Source organism: Hyla sarda, chromosome 9 (assembly GCF_029499605.1).
Source record: "Hyla sarda isolate aHylSar1 chromosome 9, aHylSar1.hap1, whole genome shotgun sequence".
Taxonomy (NCBI): domain Eukaryota; kingdom Metazoa; phylum Chordata; class Amphibia; order Anura; family Hylidae; genus Hyla; species Hyla sarda.
Window position 1 is genome coordinate 45,047,325 of NC_079197.1, and position 17,181 is coordinate 45,064,505.

The window sequence follows — 17,181 nt, forward strand, 5'->3', positions numbered from 1 at the left end:
GGGTGGACATAGGGGAATTCTACGGCAGTGATTCCCAAACAGGGTGCCTCCAGCTGTTGCAAAACTCCCAGCATGCCTGGACAGTCAACGGCTGTCCGACAATACTGGGAGTTGTTTTGCAACAGCTGGAGGCTCCGTTCTGGACACAGTGGTGTACCAGACGTTTTTCATTTTTATTGGGGAGGGGGGCTGTGTAGGGGTATGTGTATATGTAGTGTTTTTTACTTTTTATTTTATTTTTTGTGGTAGTGTAGTGTTTTTAGGGTACAGTCGCACAGGCGGGGGGTTCACAGTAGTTTCTCGCTGGCAGTTTGAGCTGCAGCAGAAAGTTTGCGGCAGCTCAAACTTGCAGCCAGATACTTACTGTAATCCTCCGCCCCTGTGAGTGTACCCTGTACGTTCACATTGGGGGGGGGGGGACGACATCCAGCTGTTGCATACAACTCCCAGCATGCCCGTTGGCTGTCGGTGACTGCTGAGAGTTGTAGTTTTGCAACAACTGTAGGCACACTGGTTATGTATCACTGAGTTTGTGACCCAACTCAGTGTTTCACAACCAGTGTGCCTCCAGCTGTTGCAAAACTACAACTCCCAGCATGTACGGTGCATGGTGTAAGGTGACTGCTGAGTTGTAGTTTGCAGCAGCTGGAGTGACACCGGTCGTGAAACACTGAGTTAGGTAAAAAAAAACTCTGAGTTTCACAACCAGTGTGCCTTCAGCTGTTGCAAAACTACAACTCTCAGCAGTCACCCACAGCCAACGGGCATGCTGGGAGTTGTAGTTATGCAACCAGCAGATGCACCACTACAACTCCCAGCATGCACTTTAGCTGTTTGTGCAAGCTGGGAGTTGTAGTTATACAACAGCTGAAGGTACACTTTTCCATAGAAAAAATGTGCCTCCAGCTGTTGCAAAACCATAAGTCCCAGCATGCCCATAAGGGAATGCTGGGAGTTGTGGTGGTCTGCCTCCTGCTGTTGCATAACTACAGCTCCCAGCATGCCCTTTTTGCATGCTGGAAGCTGTTGCTAAGCAACAGCAGGAGGCTGTCACTCACCTCCAACGATCCAGCCGCATGAGGTCAGTCCCGCCGCCGCTGCTCCTGGGGCCCCGATCCCAACATTGACGCCGGGGGTCGGGGTCCCCAGCACCCAGGGTGCACATCCCGCACCCGCTCACGTCCTCCGGAAGAGGGGCGGAGCGGGTGCGGGAGTGACACCCGCAGCAGGCGCCCTTATTGGTCGGCCGACGAATCAGGGCGATCGTGAGGTGGCACCAGTGCCACCTCACCCTTGCAGGCTCTGGCTGTTCGGGGCCGTCAGAGACGGCCCCGAACAGCCGGTAATTCCGGGTCACTGGAGACCCGATTGACCCGAAATCGCCGCAGATCGCTGGACTGAATGACCCCCCTGGGCGATATGCCGAGATGCCTGCTGAACGATTTCAGCAGGCATCCGGCTCCGGTCCCCAACCGGCTAGCGGTGGGGGCCGGAATTCCCACGGGCGTATGGATACGCCCTCGGTCCTTAAGGACTCGGGATGCAGGGCGTATCCATACGCCCTATGACCTGAAGAGGTTAAGTAATTCTGGGAGCTGTATATATAAATGGTGAAAACTTCTTTAACACTTTCCTATTCTGTGGCAACTGGTATATCTGATTATTATTCTGGAATTTCTCACAATGCGCTACAACAGTGGTGTCTGTCACAACAGGCTAAACACTTACTGGGGGGAGGGGGGAGGTATGGGGGTGACACCATTTTCTACCGCACCGGGTGACACCAACCCTAGCAACGCCACTGATGCTGGGAGTTGTAGTTTTGCAACATCTGGAGGTCCGCAGGTTGAAGATCACTGATGAAGGGATTGACAGGCGGTGATGATGAAGAGGGGGGGGGGATGATGACGGGGGTCTGGATGATGACAGGGTGATGATGACAGGGGTGTTAATGATGGGGTCTGGATGATGACAGGGGGGGATGATGTATTTTCCACCCTAGGCTTATAGTCGAGTCACAAAATTTTCCTGGGTTTTTGGGGGTGAAATTAGGGGGCCACGGCTTATATTCGGGTCGGCTTATACTCGAGTATATACGGTACTCCTCTTAAGAATGAGGGAGAAATTTTGAACCTATTCCCATATTTCAATGGGTAAATAATTTAGGCAACATTTCACAGATTTGTTTTAAGCAAATTTCTATTTATGTACAATATATGTGAATTGGGATTTCAAAAGATTACTCACACATAGCAGAAAATATTCATCTGCAGATTTTCAGGGCCATAACATGCCTATTATATGGTAAAATTGCATCAAATTTCACCTCCTCTATGAACGTCTTACCTGATCTTTTCGCTTCACTCCTCACTCTCCATCATGAGGGTACAGTTAGAAAAATCATAGTCCTCATCTGGATAATATCCCACTACAAAAACAAGAAGAAGAACATGACTCTTCTGCTCTATTCTACACAGTGAAGAAAACAATACCCAGCAGGTCTATTATAAATGATCATTACACGGATCATCGGTGTAGGCCGACTCAAGGTCCTTAAATACCATAAATTGGCTTTTCTTTCTAAAATAAACAAAACAACAAATGGTTAGCAGCTATTAGGTGATTGTCCTGTACAGAATGAACCCACCAACCCTGTACAGAATAAACTAATAATGCAGGGACTTACCTGAAAAATTTCCTAAACAGGGCAATGCCCACCACAAACACTCCTACGCTCACCACATAGAAAACTGTTAAGGAATAAAACAGTAGCGATGATAAGCCATAATATCTAAAAACACTTCCATTCTCCTAAATATTACTTCAGCCACAGGACCAGTTCTGGTAGATGCCCTTGATAGTGGCATAGGGGGAGATTCATCAAAACCTGTCCAGAGGAAAAGTTGCTGAGTTGCCCATAGCAACCAATCAGATTTCTTCTTTCATTTTTAACAAGGCCTCTGTAAAGTGAAAGAAGCGATCTGATTGGTTGCTATGGACAACTGGGCAACTTTTCCTCTGGACAGGTTTTGATAAATCTCCCCCATAGTCCACATCCTGCTTCATACAGGTGATAACGTCAAAATCCAGATCTTTAGTGGTAAATAAGCCCCATAAAATATATTAATAAAGGACCCCACAGACCTGACATCCTGTCGCTCTCCATCACTAACCCTCAAAGATTCAGGCGGCTGATGGAATTCTAATGACACCACTGACATCATTGTGACATCACTGCCTCATCTTTACCAGCCTATAACATGTACATTACATACAGTACATACTGTATAGGGGGAGATTTATCAAAACCTGTGAAGAGGAAAAGTCGCTGCGTGGCCCATAGCAACCAATCAGATTGCTTCTTTCATTTTTTAAAAGGCCTCTGAAAAATGAAAGAAGCGATCTGATTGGTTGCTATGGGCATCTCAGTAACTTTTCCTCAAGACAGGTTTTGATAAATCTTCCCCATAGTTTTCAATGATAACATGCTGGCTACCATTAAATGGGAACCTACTGCTTACACTGAACTGAATTCAAACACTTTAGGCAAATTTACTAACACCTTATAAAGTCTCAGAGACTGAAGACAGTGTAAAAATGTGCGGGATTTTTCACAATGGTTCGGGCTGTTTGATAAATCTTAAGACTTTCTAGTTTAAGTTTAGACCATTTATTAGCTCAGTTTATGGCAAAATTGTGTGCAAAAATGTTTTGGTGCACAAAGCCTCATGTAAAAGACGGATCTATTCTTAATAGACCACCCCCCCTTTTTAGACCAATGCCACACCCCCTTATCAAGCCCTGCATAATGGTATCTATAAAAGCCTCTGTAATACTTGTGGTGCAAGGCATGTATGCCTCTGGTACATTTACCATAGTAAATCTGCCCTAATATGCCGCTGGCAACTTAGCTCCATGAAGTGGTGGCTGCAGCATGTCATGCAGGGGATTTGGATCTCTATGAGAAAAAGAAAGTAATCAACATATAATTTGGGGTCTAAAAACTATATGATGTTAAAAGGAGGAGATAACCCTTTAGTCCAGGGGTACTCAACTATTTTTAGTGAGGGTCCGCTTATCCAGGTCTGCCACTGGTAAAGGTCCGAGCAAAGCGCTGAGGCCTGATTCACACCTAGTGGCTGCAGTGCCATGAAGGAAATAGGTAAAACAACTGAAATCTGGAGGATGTAAATGTATTTTCGGGATACTGAGAGACTGTACCCCTGAATAAAATACTGCCACATTGTATGTCCCTGAATATAACACTGCCACATTGTATGTCCCTGAATATAATACTACCACACACTGTGCCCCTGAATATATTACTGCCACACACTATACCCCCTGAATATATTACTGAAGCACACTGTGCCCCTGAATATATTACTGCTGCACGCTGTGCCCCTGAATATATTATTGCTGTACACTGTGTCCCTGAATATATTACTGCCACACACTGTGCCCCTGAATATATTACTGCCACACACTATACCCCCTGAATATATTACTGAAGCACACTGTGCCCCTGAATATATTACTGCTGCATGCTGTGCCCCTGAATATATTATTGCTGTACACTGTGTCCCTGAATATATTACTGCCACATGTGGTGCCCCAGAATATATTGCTGACACACGCTATGCCCCTGAGTAATATATTTAGGGGCACAATGTGCGGCAATAATATATTGCCGCACGATGTGCCCCTAAATATATTAATGCCGCAGGCTGTTCCCATGGTATTATACTGACACGCTATGCCCCTGGTATAGTGCTGCCACATGCTATGCCCCTAATATATTAAAGCCACATGCTGTTCTCCAGGTATATTACTGCCACATGCTGTGCCCCTGGTATATTTCTGGCACTTGGTATGGTGTGCCCCCAGAATAAATGATGCCACTTTGTCCTCTTAATAAATGAAGTCACTGTGCCCCCAGTATAAATGAAGTCACTGTACCCCCAGAATAAATGACATCACTGTGACTCTTCAGCTGCTGCAACCTACAACTCCCATCATGCATAGACAGATGGTGGGACTTGGAGTTCTGTAACAACTGGAGAGTCACAGGTGGGGGGAATGACTGCTCACCTGACAGCGTAGGCTCCCCGTCTCAGGTCCTGTGCTGCTCCACTGCTCTGACCTCTTCTTGTCTGGCCTGGCTAATCGCTCCGCCTGCATCACTGGAGAAGCGCCAGGCAGGAAGCACAGCGTTCCCTTGCTCCGGGCTGTGGCTGTTCATTTGTATCATTTGTATCCAGCTGGAGATCTGGATGACTGGCGGCCGCTGTCTGGATCTGGACCGGGGCCCGCCAGTTGAGTATCCCTGCTCTAGTTAGAGACCCCTGAAGTGGGAGGAATTTGGTTGCTATGGAGAATACTGACACATTTTGCATTTATGCTGGAGGTCCTGTACATAATATAGGCTAAGCGCTCAGAGTGGTTGTCCAATTGTGTGTTATACATGGGGTCCTGGAATTGGTATAATAGATGAGTCTAACATTTGACACCCAAGGTAGACAATGAAATGGCACCCCCTCTTCGTGACAAAATATTACGGCCATAGCATGATTGAATTAACACTCATATTTAATTACTTCCTTTTTTTTGGATTTATTTGGTTGTGGTCAGTTGCTTTCCTTTACATCTTCACCTGGCCTATAAGTTTTTAAAGCCATAATTATTTTAGAAGCATTAAAACATAACAAAAGCAGTATAAATCTGTTATCATTATAATTAACATGTCATTTTTACAGCATGGTGAAAAAATCATGATTTTTTTTTTCCTTCAATTTAGTGCTAAAATATTGTTTTTTATTCTCCAATTCATTTATAATGGAGGGAAAAAAAAGGTACAATTAAAAAGTACAATTTGTCCCCTCCCCCACCTCACCTGGCCCAGTGTCCCTGCTAACCAATGTTAGCAAGGCTGGTAGCCACAGCTTTAGAATGACACCGCCAGTGCCTCAAGAAGTAAGAGACCAGAATTGAAAGTGAAAAATGGCCACATGGCCACAAGTATATTACACCCTTATTTAGCGTTGTTGATGCAAAACATTATAGCCATTAGAAGGTGAGGAGAAAAAAGAAGCAAAACAGCTCTTCCTGGGTGGGCCATAGTGATGTTGTCGGCTATAAAACTGGTATCATGGCCTGCCAATGAATGCAACCACGGCTCTAATGTGCACAGACAGTGCAGGGCACACCATTCAAAATTCGGAATTACAAACATATAATATAATAATACTATTATTACTGACCTTAGAAGGGTATATAGAAAGTGACACTGATATTGTAGAATAAAAGAGTACCTGTCACCAAATAAACTTTTCTAAACTAACTCAGGCTATGTTCCCTTATTACTTCTAACACTCCTCCTGCCATAAAAAAAAATGTCAGAGCTTTAAAAAGCTCTGTATCTTACCTATTTTCTTGCTCAATAGTGCAATCTCCCAGCAGGAGAAAGTAGGCGTTTCCCTGCAGGCATGACATCACTGAAGCATGCTGGGGGACCACATCTGCCCTTATATCGTTGAAATGCTGTGATGAATAGAAGGCCTCAGGCTCTGTGCAGGTTTCAGTGAGGCTTTGTGTAGCTTTCAGTCTGTGCAGCTTTCAGTGAGGCTCTGTGCAGCTTTCAGTCTGTGCAGTTTTACGTGAGGCTTTGTGCAGCTTTCAGTTAGGCTCTGTGCAGCTTTTAGTCTGTGTAGCTTCTCAGTGAGGCTCAGTGAGGCTTTGTGCAGCTGTCAATCAAGCTCAGCGCAACAAGAAGCACAGGCCAGGAGGAGACCAAACTCTCAAAGGTCTCTTGTGCCAATTCTGGAGAGGGTGGGTCTCCCTGTGGTTTCCCAATTTAAGTACTTGGGTGTGTTAGTTTCAGCGTGTTCTTCTTATTATGTAGAAAAAAGGGAGAGAAAAAAGCTAGTGGCCATGAATTATTGCACACCATCAAACATGATCATATATAATGAATGTTTATTATACACAAATTATCACAAAGACCCGAGAAAACACATATGATTAAAACCATTTAAAACAGAAATGACACCTGGGTTAGGGAAAGTAATCCCACTCCCCACCCCCCTCGGCCCTGCTCCAATAGTAATGTGGTATGAAGATATACTATAATACACAAAAACACCCACAAACCTGCCTGTATGCACCAAGCTGCTGCTATGACACAGGTCGTAGCCTATAGCAACAAAAAAGGGGGAAAAAAACTATGTAAAGTGCAAGTGCAAGCTTATGAGGAAGATATAGTACCACTATACTAGATATACCCAAACAATCAATAAAGTGTACTAGTGTCATGTAAAAAGCCTTCAAGCAATGTGCAGACGCCGATACAAACAAAGGCAGGGCAGGTAGCAACCATAGCAAAATAAAGGAAGTATATCACCACAGGCCGGGGGGGGGGGGGGGGGGGGGAAACAAACTCGCTCCACGCGTTCCGCCGCTCACTACAGCAGCTTCATCAGGAGTGATAATGAGTTCTCCAAGGTCAGTTTTATAATACTAGATCTATAACAATCATCACATTCACCTGTCCATAGACCGCGTAATACCTCTGTTGCACCAATCCTCCATGTTTTCACCAACGTCACTGCCGCCGGAAATGGGGCAGGCAGCACCGTTCACCTCCGCCGGAAGTGTGGCAGAGTATGAACCGCTGCGTCTACATTACACCGTGCACCAATAAAAACCTGGTGCGCTTGCGCAGCATATCAAACAAGGTCGAGCCAGCGCACTCGTCAGTGCCCAGCCCGTGACCATTGCGCCTGCGCAAAGAGTTCCCTCCTGCGCCTGTGCATACGGTTAGAACAATAATAATCATTAAGTCACATAATGCAAAAATAATAAATGATAAACCCCCAATAATCAGTAACATGGGGATTGGTGCAAAAAGTATATTAGACTGCCTAATGTCCACCATTGGTGTACACTATGGACAACAGGAGGAGCAATGCAACGGAGTGTATATAACCCATGACAATATAAATAAAATACAACATATGTTCCGAAAAATGCATCACAACCAACTTTATATGATAACATAAAGGCACAATTATCCTGTATCTTAGGAGGATGCATCCTCGGGTGCGTCAAATAGACGCTCCCATATATGTGGAAAAACAAAAGAGAGGCGAGAAAAAGGTCCAATCCGGCAACAGAGTCCCCTTCAATATTCTTCTGTAGTTCTCAAGAGTAGTGCTAATTAAGACCACATAATAGGCCAAAAGATCAGGCACGGTCCAATCTATATTCAGGATCGCTCCTTAAAGGAATGTAAGATGCTCCACCCCAAGTTCCACCACATTCAATTGTCCATATATCACTCGCAAGAAATAAACAGAAACACTTCACCCCATTAAATTCTGGGGAGGCTTAATACAGAGCAGAATCCCACTAGGTAGAGGAGCCTCATGTAGCTGCGGGAGAGTAAATTAACCTTCCTCCAAGTATCCAAATTGAGGTCCCAAGATAAGTGCTGTAATGTTGAAATCCCCATAGTCAAGGATGTATATGGCCCGTTGGAATCTGGGGAGGCTTGATACGGAGCAGAATACTCCCACTAGGTAGAGGAGCCCCTTGTAGCTGCTGGAGAGTAAACTAACCCTCCTAACCCTCAGTGAGGCTTTGTGCAGCTGTCAATCAAGCTCAGCGCAACAAGAAGCACAGGCCAGGAGGAGACCAAACTCTCAAAGGTCTCTTGTGCTGCTTTGAAAATATGTGAAAATTAATTTTTGTGCAGCCATATTGGATTTTTTTAAATTTCAGATCCCAGAAAATTCTGGCAGAAACATCTCACAAAATATTCCATGGTTAATAGTGCCCAGACAAGCGATAACTGTATAACTTAAACATCCCTTTTCTTTTCGCTTTGGCCATAGAACCTCTGGCAGTTTTAGTAAGGGCATCTACTGATTTTAGGGGCTTCCAATATGGAGAATTAGAAGAACGTATTGCCCTTTACGCTGACGATATGTTATTGTTTATGAGTGATGTTGCACATTCTATGCCCCCGTTTATGGCCCTGATAGAGAGGTATGGAAGCTATTCGGGCCTTGCCATCAACTGGGATAAGTCTACGATTCTCCCTCTTGATCCCCTTCCCCCTATACCAATTCTGGAGAGGGTGGGTCTCCCTATGGTTTCCCAATTTAAGTACTTGGGTGTGTTAGTTTCAGCGTGTTCTTCTGATTATGTATCTTTGAATCTTGTTCCCCTACTTTACCGTAGTTCTTGCAAAGTGGCCTCGTGGAGGAAGTTGCCTCTTTCTATGATTGGTAGATCCAACTTAATTAAAATGATACTTATGCCTCGATTTTTATATATCCTGCATAATACCCCTGTCTGGATACCCATGAGGTACTTTCTTAGAATTCAATCCCTGTATAGAGAACTTATATGGAAAGGGAAGTCAGCCAGGCTGCGATTGGAAACATTACAACGCAACAAGGAGGCAGGTAGTCTATCTGTTCCCAACCCTTGGTTATACTTTTTGGCATCTCAGGTTCAGCAGTCGAAGGGGTGGGCTCGATATAATACCATGGGGCGTACTGGCGAATTGGTTTCAAGACGATTGGGCAAGGTGACCCCTATCTATTTGCTAGAGATGGCAGCGCAGACTCGCCCCCCAGATGTCCCACCTACTTTTGCTCTTATTAGGAAGGTGTGGTTGAAGTTTAAAGCTTTATTGCGGTACTCTCTGTTTGTTACTTTTTCTCCTCTGTGATTTAATCCTAATTTACCTGAAGTGAACTCGCTACCTGCTAGTGGTCTATGGATTGTTAAGGGGGTTTTATATCTTTCACAGCTGTATGACGGGCTGGTGTTGAAGTCCTTTGCTCAGCTGCGAGAAGAATTTAATCTGCCACATTCTTATTTTTTTCGCTATCTGCAGCTGCGGCATGCATTAGAGACACAGTTTAGAGTGGTGGGCTTTAACATCGGTCCAACACCTGCTGTACAACGCTATTTACTGAATCCTCTACGAAGGGTGCAATATCTGAGATATATAAGGAACTTCTGTCCTCCTATCATGAGGCCTACACATTAACGGTCAGGGCTAAGTGGGAAAAAGAGGTGGGCCCCATGTCAGATGAGCAGTGGGCGCATATTGTATCTATGACCGCGTGGTTGGCCGTATCTGAGGCTCACAGGGTGTCCCAAATTTTCTTACTACATCGAGTGTATCGCACTCCTGCTTTCCTTAACAGAATTGGACTGCGACCTGATTCTTGCTGCCCTCGCTGTTCTCTACCTGCCGCTCATCTGCTCCATATGTTATGGGACTGTCCAAGTCTCGCTCTGTTTTGGCGGGAAGTGGGTCAGCTAATTAGGCGGGTGTATGGCTGTCCATTTAATTTATCTGTCCTGACATGTATACTGGGGTGCTTGGAGGGGTTAGATAGGGACAGGGGTCTATACTTTGGGATTAGCAGGATTCTTTACCAAACCCGCAAGTTGATAGCACAGCATTGGTTCCGACCTCTACCGCCCACTATTTCAGAATTGACTGTTAAATTAAATCACACTATTAGACTAGAAAAAGGGGTCTACATAAAGAGGAAAGCAGAGCGTAAATTTGAGGCAATTTGGGGCCCTTGGTTAGACACTCCGGGGTTGCCGTTTGCGTATCTGCGTAGAAGTCCTATGGAGGTGCTTTTGGAGGGGGCGAGGGGTCCTCGCCGTTGATGTGCCTATGTCTTCTTGACCATTTCTGCAGATGTTATGTTTTTTTATTGGTTTCCTGGTTGACCTGGTATATCTATGTTGTCTGCGTCTGCTTCACTGTCCGCCCTTCTGTGATGCATTACACCCTGAGTTGCACCCTGAGATGCATGGTGTTTTTTGAGACTACTCTATGTTCTTCTTTTTTCCTTACTATAGGAGAGAGGACACTGGGATTGGGGGGAGGGGGTGGGTATTGGCCTTTTTTGTGGGTGGGTGGGAAGGGGGGAATTTGGGGATGTTGGTCTGTATTGTTTATTTTTCTTGTATGAAAAAATTGTTTAATAAAAATGTTCTGAGTATAACTAAAACATTTCTGAGCTTAAATGTGAGTGCAGGTGCAGTGACCAAGAAAAAAAAAAAAAATTTTTAATAACATTTTTCAATAATAATTTTTTATTTTTTTTTATAATTACTTAGATAACACCTTTTCACACTATAAAACTACAACTATTTCTGTGATTTCTACACTATCAAAAAGCTGGTGTGAAATTTTTGATGTAAACTGGACTCTCACTCCTTTGAAAATATCATGTAAAGCAGACAATATACATGGGCATTCCCACTTTAACAAAACTAACGTGAACAGTGTAAACCGCGACACAAAGAGATTTGAAAATGGGGTCGATACTTTTCGTATCAAAATTGTTTTTCTGGGCACAAAATTCTTTGACAATCTTCCCCACTGTATTAGGGTGCTTTCTCACTATGTTGTTCATCCGTTAATAAATGTACATGATTATGTATTGCTAACAGACGTTTTATAACGGGTGAAGTAACGGATGCTAACGGCTGAATAATGTCTGTCCAAATAACGGGCATATTCATCCGTTAAGACCAGTTATAACATCCTGTACGGACGCTTTAACACCTCTGCTTACAGACTCCCACAGCCAGGTCTACTACTACTCCCATCATGAAACAAACTTGTGAAAATTAATTTTTGCGCCACTTTTGTGTTGGGGGGGGGGGACGACAGATAACGCTATTTGTCTGTCCCCCCCCCAAAGCACATCTATATACATATGCAGCCGCCGGCGCTATGAATGAAGTGAATGAATAGTATATCTATTAGGATTATCTGGCTGGCGGCTGCTGGGTGCGTTCTGATAGATATACCATTCACATATAGCGCTGCAAAGGAAAATTAAGACAAATGCCCCGGCGGGGTCACATTATGCGCTGACGGGTATAGATATATATACATATAAATGCGCTTGCGGGGGTAATATTTTTATTAATGCGCTGGCGGGGGTCATATTTTAAAATTTTTAAAAAATGAAAGTAAAAAATACATCATGATCGCAGGGTTGTGGACCATGCCGCCAGCTCCCCTGCTTAATAAATTCAGATCGCATCAGTTGTCAGAAGTGAGACCCAGTGCGATCAATCGCTCAGCCCCTGTACTACAAACCCCATCATGGAACAGAGTCTGTTCCATGATGGGGGTAGCAGTACTGTCAGGATCCGGACTGGTATGCAGGGAGGACACGGATCCTCTGTGTCAGTGAGGTGATGGCGTGGGCCGTACCAGGGGAACGGAATCTAAGGGGTTACTGGTTTTCACCAGAGCCCGCTGCAAAGCGGGATGGACTTGCAGCGGCAGGTAACCCCCAGGTCGTTCCACCCGATAGCGACTCAACCTCACTGACAGCTGAGACAGGCGCGGTACACAAGGACAAGGCAAGAGCAAGGTCGGACGTAGCAGAAGGTCTGGGCAGGCAGCAACGGTTCGTAGTCAGGGGCAACGGCAAGGGTCTAGATACACAGGCAATGGAACACACAGAAACGCTTTCTCAGGGCACAAGGCAACAAGATCCAGCAGGGACAGGAAAGGGAAGTGAGTTTTTATGGAGAGGGAAGTGCTTGGAACTAATTGGGCCAGGCACCAATTAGTGGTGCACTGGCCCTTTAAATCTGAGAGACCCGGCGCGCGCGCGCCCTAGAGAGCGGGGCCGCGAGCACCGGGACTGAACAGAAGGACGGGGCCGGTGAGTGACACGGGATGCGACCCGCGGGCGGGCCCGTCCCGCCGCGGGGATCGCATTCCCGCCGAGAGACACAGAGCAGCGCTCCCGGTCAGCGAGTCTGACCGGGGCGCTGCAAGCAGGAGTGTAACGCCGCGAGTGCTCCGGAGGAGAGGCGGGACCCGGAGCGCTCGGTGTTACAGTACCCCCCCCCTTAGGTCTCCCCCTCTTTTTGGAGCCCAGGAACCTATGGATGAGCTCCTTGTCAAGGATATTGTCCTCGGGCTCCCAAGACCTCTCTTCGGGGCCACAATTCCCCCAGTCAACAAGAATTTTTTTTTTTACCTCTGACGACCTTGGAGGCGAGGATTTCTTTTACCGAGAAGACGTCAGAGGACCCAGTGACAGGAGTAGGAACGGTGACCTTGGGGGAAAAGTGGTTAAGAATGAGAGGTTCGAGAAGGGATACATGAAAGGAGTTAGGAATGTGAAGAGAAGGAGGAAAATGGAGCTTGTAGGAGACAGAGTTGATTTGACTTTTGACTCTAAATGGTCCAAGGTAACGAGGACCCAGCTTGTAGCTAGGGACACGAAACCGAATATATTTGGCAGAGAGCCACACTTTGTCACCAGGGGCAAAGACAGGAAGAGTTCTTCTCTTCTTATCCGCATGTTTCTTCATGCGAGAAGAGGCCAGTGAGAGCGACTTTTGAGTCTCTTTCCAGATAGAGGAGAAGTCCAGGGTCAATTCATCTACGGCAGGAACTCCAGATGAAGTTGGGATGGAGAGGGGGGGGAAGCGGGTGACGGTCGTACACCACAAAGAACAGAGACTTGGCGGATGACTCAGAGTTTTTGAAATTGTACGAGAATTCAGCCCAGGGTAATAGGTCGACCCAATCATCTTGGCGGGAGGAGACAAAATGTCGCAGGTAGTCACCAAGGAACTGGTTCACTCTCCCCACTTGTCCATTGGACTGCGGGTGGTAGGAGGACGAGAAATTTTATTTGATCTTTAACCCCTTGGGGACGGAGCCCATTATGACCCTAAGGACGGGAGCATTTTTTGCAAATCTGACCACTGTCACTTTAAGCATTAATAACTCTGGAATGCTTTTACTTATAAATTTGATTCCGAGATTGTTTTTTCGTGACATATTCTACTTTATGTTAGTGGTAAATTTTCGGCGATACTTGCATCCTTTCTTGAAATTCAAAAATTTCATGAAAAATTCGAAAATTTAGCATTTTTCTAACTTTGAAGCTCTCTGCTTATAAGGAATATGGATATTCCAAATAAATTATATATTGATTCACATATACAATATGTCTACTTTATGTTTGCATCATAAAATTGATGAGTTTTTACTTTTGGAAGACACCAGAGGGCTTCAAAGTTCAGCAACAATTTTCCAATTTTTCGCAAAATTTTCAAAATCGGAATTTTTCAGGGACCAGTTCAGGTTTGAAGTGGATTTGAAGGGTCTTCTGGTTAGAAATACCCCATAAATGACCCCATTATAAAAACTTCACCCCTCAAAGTATTCAAAATGACATTCAGTCAGCGTTTTAACCCTTTAGGTGTTTTACAGGAATAGCAGCAAAGTGAAGGAGAAAATTCAAAATCTTCATTTTTTACACTGGCATGTTCTTGTAGACCCAGTTTTTGAATTTTTACAAGGGGTAAAAGGAAAAAAATCCTCTTAAAATTTGTAACCCAATTTCTCTCGAGTAAGAAAATACCTCATATGTGTATGTCAAGTGTTCGGCGGGTGCACTAGAGGGCTCAGAAGCGAAGGAGCAACAATGGGATTTAGGAGAGTGAGTTTTTCTGAAATGGTTTTTGGGGGGCATGTCCCATTTAGGAAGCCCCTATGGTGCCAGGACAGCAAAAACCCCCACATTGCACACTATTATGGAAACGACACCCCTCAAGGAATGTAACAAGGGGTACGGTGAGCCTTAACACCCCACAGGTGTTTGACAACTTTTTGTTAAAGTCGGATGTGTAAATGAAAAAAAAAAAAAATTTCCACTAAAATGCAGGTTTTTCCCCAAATTTTACTTTTTACAAAGGGTAATAGGAGAAAATGCCCCCAAAATTTGTAACCCCATTTCTTTTGAGTATGGAAATACCCCATGTTTGGACGTCAAGTGCACTGCGAGCGAACTACAACGCTCAGATGAGAAGGAGCGCCATTGAGCTTTTAGAGAGATCATTTGTTTGGAATGGAAGTCGGGGGCCATGTGTATTTACAAAGCCCCCCGTGGTGCCAGAACAGTGGACCCCCCCCACATGTGACCCCATTTTGGAAACTACACCCCTCACGGAATGTAATAAGGGGTACAGTGAGCATTTAGACCCCACTGGCGTTTGACAGATCTTTGGAACAGTGGGTTGTGCAAACAAAAAAATTAAACGTACCACTGTTCCAAAAATCTGTCAGACCCCTGTGGGGCGTAAATGCTCACTGTACCCCTTATTACATTCCGTGAGGGGTGTAGTTTCCAAAATAGGGTCACATGTGGGTATTTTTTTTTTTGCATTTATGTCAGAACCGCTGTAAAATCAGCCACCCCTGTGCAAATCGCCAATTTAGGCTTCAAATGTACATAGTGCGCTCTCACTCCTGAGCCTTGTTGTGCGCCCACAGAGCATTTTACGCCCATATATGGGGTATGTCCCTACTCAGGAGAAATTGCGTTACAAATTTTGGGGGTCTTTTTTTCCTTTTACCTCTTGTGAAAATAAAAAGTAAAGGGCAACACCAGCATGTTAGTGTAAACATTTTTTTTTTACACTAATAGGCTGGTGTAGACCCCAACTTTTCCTTTTCATAAGGGGTAAAAGGAGAAAAAGCCCCCCAAAATTTTTAGTGCAATTTCTCCTGAGTACGGAAATACCCCATATGTGGCACTAAACTGTTTCCTTGAAATACGACAGGGCTCCAAAGTGAGATAGCACCATGCGCATTTGAGGACTAAATTAGGGATTGCATAGGGGTGGACATAGGGGTATTCTACGCCAGTGATTCCCAAACAGGGTGCCTCCAGCTGTTGCTAAACTCCCAGCATGCCTGGACAGTCAGTGGCTGTCCGGAAATGCTGGGAGTTGTTGTTTTGCAACAGCTGGAGGCTCCGTTTTGGAAACACTGCTGTTTTATTGGGGGGGGGGGGGGGCAGTGTAAGGGGGTGTTTATGTAGTGTTTTACTCTTTATTAGGTGTTAGTATAGTGTAGTGTAGTGTTTTTAGGGTACATTCACACTGGCGGGTTATGGTGAGTTTCCCGCTAGGAATTTGCGCTGCGGCGAAAAATTTGCTGCAGCTCATACTTGAAGTAGGAAACTTGCTGTAAACCCGCCCGTGTGAATGTACCCTGTACGTTCACATGGGGGGGGGGGGCAAACCTCCAGCTGTTTCAAAACTACAACTCCCAGCATGCACGGTCTGTCAGTACATGCTGGGAGTTGTAGTTTTGCAACAGCTGGAGGCACACTGATTGGAAAACCTTCAGTTAGGTTCTGTTACCTAACTCAGTATTTTCCAACCAGTGAGCCTCCAGCTGTTGCAAAACTACAACTCCCAGCATGCACGGTCTGTCAGTACCTGCTGGGGGTTGTAGTTTTGCAACAGCTGGAGGCACACTGGTTGGAAAACCTTCAGTTAGGTTCTGTTACCTAACTCAGTATTTTCCAACCAGTGAGCCTCCAGCTGTTGCAAAACTACAACTCCCAGCATGCACGGTCTGTCAGTACATGCTTGGAGATGTAGTTTTGAAACAGCTGGAGGCACACTGGTTGGAAAATACTGAGTTGGGTTCTGTTACCTAACTCAGTATTTTCCAACCAGTGTGCCTCCAGCTGTTGCAAAACTACAATTCCCAGCATGTCTGATCACAGAAGGGCATGCTGGGAGATGTAGTTATGCAACAGCTGGAGGTACGCAACTACAACTCCCAGCATGCCGAGACAGCTGTTTTCTGTGTGGGCATGCTGGAATTTGTAGTTTTGCAACATCTGGAGTGCTACAATTTAGAGACCACTGAACAGTGATCTCCAAACTGTGGACCTCCAGATGTTGTAAAACTACAACTCCCAGCATGCCCAGACAGCAAACAGCCTGTGTGGGCATGCTAGGAGTTGTAGTTTTGAAAGATCTAGAGGGCAGTATAGAGATCTCTGTGCAGTGGTCTCTAAACTGTAGACCTCCAGCTGTTGCAAAACTAAAAATTCCAGCATGCCCACACAGCAAACAGCTGTCTGGGCATGCTGGGAGATGTAGTTTTGCAACATCTGGAGGGCTACAGTCTAGAGACCACTATAGTGGTCTCAGACTGTAGCCCTCTAGATGTTGCTATGCAACTACTCACCGGCTTCCGTCGCATCCGGGAGCCGTCCTGTTCTGCCGCACGCCGCCCGCAGATCTCCGTCGCCGCCCGCCGATCCCCGTCGCTCCGCTGCCTCTGGAGCGGTAAGTGGA

At 45.4% G+C, this 17,181-nt stretch overlaps 2 protein-coding genes across 5 annotated transcripts in view; one reads left to right on the plus strand and one right to left on the minus strand.

The window, feature by feature from the left end:
• Nucleotides 1-3,273, minus strand: part of LOC130290290 (alpha-galactosidase A-like) — a 36,729-nt gene extending 33,456 nt beyond the window's left edge. For 3 of the 4 annotated variants that reach the window (XM_056537700.1, XM_056537698.1, XM_056537697.1), the window contains exons 1-4: nt 3,145-3,273; nt 2,687-2,750; nt 2,522-2,580; nt 2,347-2,428 (exon numbers count right to left, since the gene is read on the minus strand). The gene's annotated coding sequence lies outside the window, so the exon portion shown is untranslated. The remainder of the gene's footprint in view (nt 1-2,346; nt 2,429-2,521; nt 2,581-2,686; nt 2,751-3,144) is intronic. The other variant, XM_056537699.1, reaches the window with a different exon arrangement.
• Nucleotides 1-17,181, plus strand: part of LOC130290292 (60S ribosomal protein L36a-like) — a 196,798-nt gene that overhangs the window by 136,574 nt on the left and 43,043 nt on the right. The gene's annotated exons all lie outside the window — the stretch shown is intronic.